A 7,983-nucleotide genomic window follows, 5' to 3' on the forward strand; every position below is an offset into this window, starting at 1 on the left:
GGAGATTGGCAGAGATTTTTCTAAACCAATGATGGGGGCGGGGGAGCTCTTTAATAAAACCTCAGCGTGTCTTTAACAGTTCAGCCATAAAGTTGCTGTGTTTCTTATCAAGCAGATTAGAATTTCTCTCTATTGAGGCTCTTCTTCCTCCTCCTCTCCCGACACAGCACAATCGATGTCTCTTTCTGCTTCTCCAATATTCCATCTTAGCCTTGACCGACAGGCCCCATTCAGAAACACCCTGCTTCCCGATGATAAAAAGTCTATCAAGCTGAAGTGGTAGGTGAATGAGCAATAGTAATTGTAGTATAGTAGTTGTCTATTTATCTTAATACACTTGGGGAAAACTGTCTAACGTATCATACCCATGACTGTGTTAGAGCTATGGCAGCCTCAGCTTTCATTTTTTTTTTAAAGATTTATTTATTTATTTGAAATGCAGAGTGACAGAGGGAGCTTAGAGAGAGAGAGAGAGATCTTTACTCCCCAAATGGCCACACAACAGCCTGTCTGGGCCAGGCTGAAGCCAGGAATCAGGAACTCCATCCAGGTCTCCCAATTGAGTATCAGGGGCCCAAGGACTTGGGCCATCTTCTGCTGCCTTCCCAGGTGCATTAGCAGGGAGCTGCATTGGAAGTGGAGCAGCAGAATTCCAGTCAGCACTCTGATATGCCTGCTGATGTTGCAGGCAGCGACTTAACCCACTGCACCGCAATGCCAGCCCCTTTAAAAGTAAATTATAGAGAGCCAAAAGAAAAAAAAAATTATTAAATCAATCATGATAAGCATGGTGTGCAAATGTGGTTTTAAAAAACCGTGTGAAGTGGTGCATACATGTATGATGTTAGGAAATACAAGTAAGAATCCTGCAGCAAATCAACTCGGCTCCCTGGGATGGGCCGGGAAGATCAGCTGGCCTGTCGCAGTAACTGAGAAGCAGATATTTGCACTGAAGTCTGCATCGTCAATAAGCCTTTATGGTTCTGAATCCTGGAAGCCGCCAAAGTCTAAGATCTGAGTTCCAGAGCTGCTAGGCCTGGAGAGGCACGGGTGCCTTTGTTTTAAACACCAGGAGATTCCACATGAAATCACAGATTTTCCTGTTGTCTTTAGAGATTGGAAGATTCAGCGACCGGGTCCACAGCCCTGCATGGTGATAACCAGGCGGCCCCGGGGCACCAGGAGTTGTGGTTTTCTGACCCGAGGCCCTGCCCCTGCTTCTGGGACTCGGGCTGCCCGTGGGAAAGCATGGACGGAAGCCTGTGCTTCCCCGTGGTCCCCCATCCCCTGCTGCTCTGCCTTTCCTCTCTCTCTCCCCTGCCATCCCTCCCCACCCTAACACACTCGCACACACTCACGGATGCCTCCTGGAGCTAAGGACAGAAAGGCTCCCAGCATTCCCGTGCGGGATGTGATGACATCATAAAGAGCAGCGTGATACAGAGGGAACAGACACGCTGGGGAGCCCAGCAGCTGCATACAAGTTCCGGTAATCTCTGTTTCTGGCTGTGTGGTCTTGGGCAAGTCCACCCCCAAGATGGCATGGAGTGGCACTTTCCAGAACATTCTGTGGGGAGAGGAACGCCTTCCATTAGCACTGGCCAGAATGGCGGCCACTCACCATGTGCAGCTGTTGAGCATGGTAAATGTGAGGAGCTCCCTTGCAGATTGCATTCTGTTTAATTTACATGAAGTAGTCCCAGGCGGTTAAGGGGACTGTTCTGGGCAGTTCAGGGCCCTCTCCCCATCCTTCGGGACCTCCCGTTATGTCTGAAGCCCCAGGATCTGCCACCAGCCTCGTCCACCATGCTTCTTGAGACCTGGGACCCCTGACTTTCTCTCCTTTCTTCAGCTCCCTGGAGTTTTCTGACTTGGGTGGTTAAAGGGAAGGAAAGCAAGGCTTCCTGAATATTCCACCAGCAGGGATGGGCCAGAGGTTAAGCCTCAGAAACCAGTTATTTAGTGACGCTTAGGACAGCTACAATGCACACATCCCATTCAGAATCGATAAATCCAATGGTGCTAGGCATAGGAATGGCAATAATACATTTTACTCATAAATGTGGGCAGATGCAATAGCACCATGCATCCTGCCTATAAAACAAACAAGCAAGAACTCAACCCCCCATTTTAATACTAAGAAAGCCCAAACTCAGTGAGGTAATAGGATCCTGTAGCGGTCATGAGAGAGCAGAGACCTGAGCCAAGTGTGCTACCTCCGGACTCCCGGTCTTTGCAATACTTGAAGCGGCCCTGACTGGTTGTGGACGCGACCAAGGAGAGCAGGATCATCCTCCCCCAACACAGCAACCACGTCTGAAACGCGGCTCTGGTCCTGCAGCCCCGTAGACAGCTCCAGGATTTGGCTACGCCGTGCGTTAGCTCATTCTCAAGCACTGGGGAGGCCAGGACGGGCACAGGGAGTGCAGGTAGCATCTGTGTCCCCTCGCTCTAACAGGGTGGCCTGCTCCTTCTGGCGTCCTGCCTATATCCTCAGCGGTCTAGTGGTGGTTTCCTTCTAGTGGGACCTCCGCCCTGTGCACAGCTCCAGAGGCTGCCTGCTTCCATGGCACGTGTGCGGCGTCAGTACTTTCCTGGACTTTGTTTCTAAGTTGAACAAGCTGGCCAGCTTCTTTTATGCTTCAGTTGCTTTCATTTCCATATTATTTTCCTACGTTTTCTGCGGAAGCACATGTCCGGCTAAGGGTTGTCAACCTTGGCTGCTTATCTGAATTTGGGGTGCTTTTTTTTCCCAAATGCACAGGCCAGGGGCAGGTGCTGTGGCACAGCTGACTTAGCAGCTGCTGAGACACCCACATCCTGTACTGGAGTGTCTCGGTTAGAGTCCTGGATGCTCTGGGCTTCTGATCCAGCCTCCTGAGGCAGATGCTGGTCCAGGTACTTGGGGTCCAGCCACCCACGTGGGAGGCCTGTATGGAATGGCTTGCTCCTGGCTTTAGCCTGGCCCAACCTTGGCTATTGTGGGTACTTGGGAAGTGAACTAGCAATAGCAAATGAAAGAGTGTTCTCTCTCGCGCGCGCACGTGTGCACTCTCTCTCTCACACACACACACAAACACACACACATCATTCTGCCTTTCAGAAGAATAGATAACTCTTTAAAACAATTCACTGTCCAGTTCCCATCCTTAGCAAAACTGAAGTTGGGCCTGGGCATCTGCACTTCTCAAGGTTCCCCCAGACCATCCCGGGGCTGAGACCTGAGGCTCACGGGGCGCTGGACCGGGACTTGAGCGATGCTTGCACCCAGCGTCCTGCCCTTTCCCCACGCGCCAGCCTCCCTGAACCTATTACCTTGTCGGAGGATGGAGAGAGGGGAGGCCTGCCCGACTCTTGTGAGGACGAAGCGTGCGGGGTGGTGTGAAAGGATTCGGAAAAGCAACCTGCGTGTGTCTAGGAGGAGGGGGAGCTGGCCGGCGGTCAGGCCAGACAGGCCGTACCTGCAGAGAGGCCCAGGCTTCCGCTTTTGGGTGACATCTTCACACAGGCTCCCGTGGTCTGCCCACCTCCATCTCACTGTGCTAAAAATGGAACGAGAGTAGGTGGAGCTCAGAATACTTTAACTCAAGTGTAATAGCGTGGGCTGATCGGCTGCCACGTAGCTGGGTGGTTCTGGACACATGGGAGCCGGCTGTGTGCTGCTGTACTCATGTCCAGAATAGCCCATGAGATTCCCAGCCTCCAGGGATTTTCGGACATTCCCCTCGGTTTTACCTGGTTTGAGACTTGGAGGCCATGGGATTAGAACACCCCAGGCACGAATCAGGAGCCAGTACTCATGAGAAACACCCAATGCAGGAAAGATACTACCTGACTTCCAGTTTCAAGCAATGCATGCCTACACACACATATGCACATACACATGCATAGACACATACATACGCACACACACATACACACAGGCACATACACACACAATTAGCTGTCCTGAATTAAGCTACTGTGGAGCCCCAGCCATATGCAAATTACAGACTTACACAAATATTCCTCGATGCTGACAGTACTTCCTTTGGAAACCTCTTGGTTTTACCTCTCTGCCAAACAGAGGTTTCATTTGTGTTCATGACGTCTTGTTCACTAAGTGCATCACAAGCTGACCGTAGCAGTAAGGGTGCATTAAGGAGCATGATTTTGCAAAGGGTCAGTAAGGACACTGGGGCAAGGAAGATGAGCGTTTTATTATTGTTATTTATTTGAAAGAGAGAGAAAAGTCTTCCATCTGCTGGTTCACTCCCCAAATGGCAGCAACAGCCAGGGCAGGGCCAGACCATAGCCAGGAGCTTCTTCTGGGGTTCCCATTTGGGTGCAGGGCCCCAAGGACCTGGGCCATCCACCACTGCTTTCCCAGGCGTATTAGCAGGGAGCTGGATTGGAAGTGGAGCAGCCGGGGCTTGAACCAGTATCCACGTGGGATACCAGTGTTGCAGGCAGCAGCTTAACTGGCTATGCCACAGAGCTGGCCTCAGGAAGCTCAGTTTTTTGTTTTTGTTTTTTAATTTGAAAGGCAGAGTTACAGAGAGGCAGAGGCAGAGAGAGAGAGAGAGACAGGGAGAGAGAGAGAGAGAGAGAGTCTTACATCTGCTCGTTCACTCCCCAGATGGCCGCAACAGCCGGAGCTACACCAGTCCGAAGCCAGGAACCGGGAGCTTCTTCCAGGTCTCCCACGCAGGTGCAGGGGCCCAAGGACTTGGGCCATCTTCTACTGCTTTCCCAGGCCATAGCAGAGAGCTGGATTGGAAGTGGTGCAGCTGGGACTCGAAACAGCATCCATATGGGATGCTGGTACTGCAAGCAGTGGCTTTACTCTCTACACCACAGCACTGGCTCCAAAGCTGAGCTTTTGACAGCCATGATACAACTGTTATGAACTTCTTATGCAGAAAATTTGAATTTTATTCTCTAAGACAGGCATTCTCAAACTAGAGCTCCTACCAAAATTACTCTGAAATAGAAGGCTACCATCCCAGAACTAGAGAACCAGAAGCTATTAAGTATGGGGGGGGGGGGCGGCACATTTTTAACAAAGTTTAGAATCACTGCCCAGAGGCCAGCACATGGCACTGCAGGTCAAGCTGCTGCTTACGATCCGGCTTCCCATACATGGGGCTCCAGTTCAAGTCCCAGCTGCTCCATTTCTGACCCAGCTCCCTGCTGACACTCCTGGAAAAGCAGCGGAAGATGGCCCAAGTCCTGGGGCCTCTGTTATCCTTGTTGGAGATCCAGGTGGAGCTCCTGACTCCTGGCTTTGGCCTGGTCCAGCCCTGGCTGTTGTGGCCATTTGGGGAGTGAACTAGAAGTGGTTGGAAGATCTAACTTGTTCTATCTCGCCTTCTCTCCCTCTCTCTGTGTCTGTCACTCTGCCTTTTAAATAAATTAAATAAATCATAAAAAAAATAAAATGAAATCGATGTCCAGAGGATCGTCTTAAGAGATGGGCCCCTGCCGGCGCCGCGGCTCACTAGGCTAATCCTCCGCCTAGCGGCGCCGGCACACCGGGTTCTAGTCCCGGTTGGGGCGCCGGATTCTGTCCCGGTTGCCCCTCTTCCAGGCCAGCTCTCTGCTGTGGCCAGGGAGTGCAGTGGAGGATGGCCCAGGTGCTTGGGCCCTGCACCCCATAGGAGACCAGGAGAAGCACCTGGCTCCTGCCATCGGATCAGCGCGGTGCGCCGGCCGCAGCGCGCCAACCACGGCGGCCATTGGAGGGTGAACCAACGGCAAAGGAAGACCTTTCTCTCTGTCTCTCTCTCTCACTGTCCACTCTGCCTGTCAAAAAAAAAAAAAAAAAAAAAGATGGGCCCCTGGAGGGAACTGCTCAGTAGCACCTCAGTGTAGCTGAGTGCCCCAACCATGGAAACTTTTGATTTCCTCCTGAGCTCCCCTGCAATTCTTTATCATACAGACGCTCCCTGAAAGGGACCCTGAGAACATGTCTTTGTTTTCTTGCTAGGTCAAAGGTCGGGTGCCGTTGAAGTATGTTAGAACTTTGGATTTCCGCCAGCTCCCAATACAGTTGTGCTAATTGGGCACTGCACAAGAGGACTACAACTAAAATACTGCCATTTAGAGTAAACACAGTTGATTTGTGAGTTTATTATGACAGTTTTCTGGCAGATGGCAGTAATGTCTCTTACTCCAACAAATCTGTCCATGACAACGATTTTCCAACGGGTGCCAGCGAGTATCTTGAAGAAGGTGCAAGAGTGACCTTCTATAATACACAACAGAATTGCAGCCCGGTTCCAGTTCCTCTCCACTGAGCTCTTCCCCGCACACCCCTGGCCTGGGGAAAGATTCTTGTGCCAGAGAGAGGGCAGAGGGAGTCCCAGCGCGCCCCCCTTCCCCCAGCCCTCCCTGCTAGGCAGCCTCCCTGTGCTGGGAGAGCTGTCACAGAAGAGGGAGAGCCCACAGCCCGGCGTTTCCCACGCACCAGCCCGCCTGAGCCTGCTTCCTCTTCTCTGAAACGGAGCGTGCTGAGGCCTGCCCTACTTCTGTAGAAGCAGCTTGAAGCTGGAGAGCGTGTGTGAAAGGATGTTGAAAAGTCCCCCGTGTGTGTGTGTGTGTGTGTGTGTGTGTACACGCTGGGAGCGAGGCCAGGGCCTGGGCTTCAGTGACTCCGTGGCATCTCCACGTGGCGCTGGCCGTCTTCAGGTTGCTGTGCAGGTGGGCCCGGCCTGCTTCTCCCATAAGCACAGAAAATGTCACCTCCTCTCTTTGTGCTGCCCCCACGAACGCTGGGGGGAGCTGTGTTAGGATTCCTTTTTCATTTTTTTTTCTTTCTTCCATATCTGATCTTGAATGAAAACCCAGGGCATCCCTCTCTTTTGCCCTGGGTGCTGCACCTGTTCCAGGTCTCAGGGTTCTGTTGATTCCCCCGCCCTCTGAGGTCTGGGGTATGTACTTCCGGCCTCCCCAGGAAGTCTCAAGAAAGAAGTGTTTCCCAGCAAAGGGGCAGTGGGCTCTGAAATTCTCTTTTCTTCCCCTCCGTTTCCACACCTCCACGGCTGTCAGGGCCACCTCCCCCTCCATCTTCACCCCGATCAAAATGAGGAAGGACACGTGACATAGGACTGACCTGCAGTTCTCAGGAGGTGAGACCCCCTCCCAGCCTGTAGGATCCTTGATGAAGTCGTGAGAGGACATCCAGTGAGAGCGTGGTCTGCTAGGGTGGTGGCACTTTTCACAGAGGTGCCGTGCTGTCAGAGGCATGCATCTCATAGCCAAGGGAGTGCCCTGCTGGCTGGAAGTGAGCTTGTCTGTAACAGGAATCCTGATATGTTCCGTTATCCCATTGGCTTATAGCAGGTGCACATTTGCTCCATGCCAGGCTCTGTGCCAGGAGTGCAAGGGAGTAGGCGCACAGAAGCAGTGGCCGGCCTGGCGGTGCAGCCACTCCCCAGGCAGGTAGGCAGGTGCATGTGCAAAGGCTTGTGGTTCTAGGGGAGAGCAGCACTGCGCCGAAAGAGTAAAGGAGAGGGGGGCGCTCCTTCATTCTGCGCGTGAGGGAAACGTGCCGGAGCAGGACTTCTCTGTGGGGACCTCCAGGACGAGAGGGGCCAGCTGCACGCAGCGCTGGGGAAGTGTATTTCACACAGCTGAACCCATCAGACAAAGGCTGGGATTGGAAAACTCCAGAACGTGAGTTTTCCCTCTTCTTTTGCCCAACTCCAAAGGTTTCTCTTTGCCCTGGCTCCTTTGTCGCTTCCGCTAGTGAAGTCTGAGACGCACGGAGCACCCGACCTGGCGGGTAGGATCACTTGCACGCACACCAGGTGCCAGGCTACATGCTGTGTGCGTGGATCCCTTTCAACCTCCCAATCACCCCCACGCGGGAGACGCTCTCGTGTCTCCGTCTCACAGAGCAGGAAGCGACACGAGACAGCAGGCTGTAAGGGTCGCTGGTATCAAGATGAGCGCTTTGTTCAGCAGTCGCTTGTCCAGCATTTTCAGGCTTCTGGCGGCCTC

General features: G+C 52.8%; 1 long non-coding RNA gene across 1 annotated transcript; it reads left to right on the forward strand.

Annotated features, from left to right (window-relative positions):
* The first annotated feature begins 1,451 nt into the window (after positions 1 to 1,451).
* Positions 1,452 to 6,091, forward strand: LOC127491056 (uncharacterized). Its single transcript, XR_007919535.2, has 2 exons — positions 1,452 to 1,642; positions 5,969 to 6,091. It is a non-coding gene; the product is annotated as an uncharacterized lncRNA (long non-coding RNA).
* Positions 6,092 to 7,983: the final 1,892 nt, after the last annotated feature.

This window comes from Oryctolagus cuniculus, chromosome 11 (assembly GCF_964237555.1).
Source record: "Oryctolagus cuniculus chromosome 11, mOryCun1.1, whole genome shotgun sequence".
Lineage (NCBI taxonomy): Eukaryota > Metazoa > Chordata > Mammalia > Lagomorpha > Leporidae > Oryctolagus > Oryctolagus cuniculus.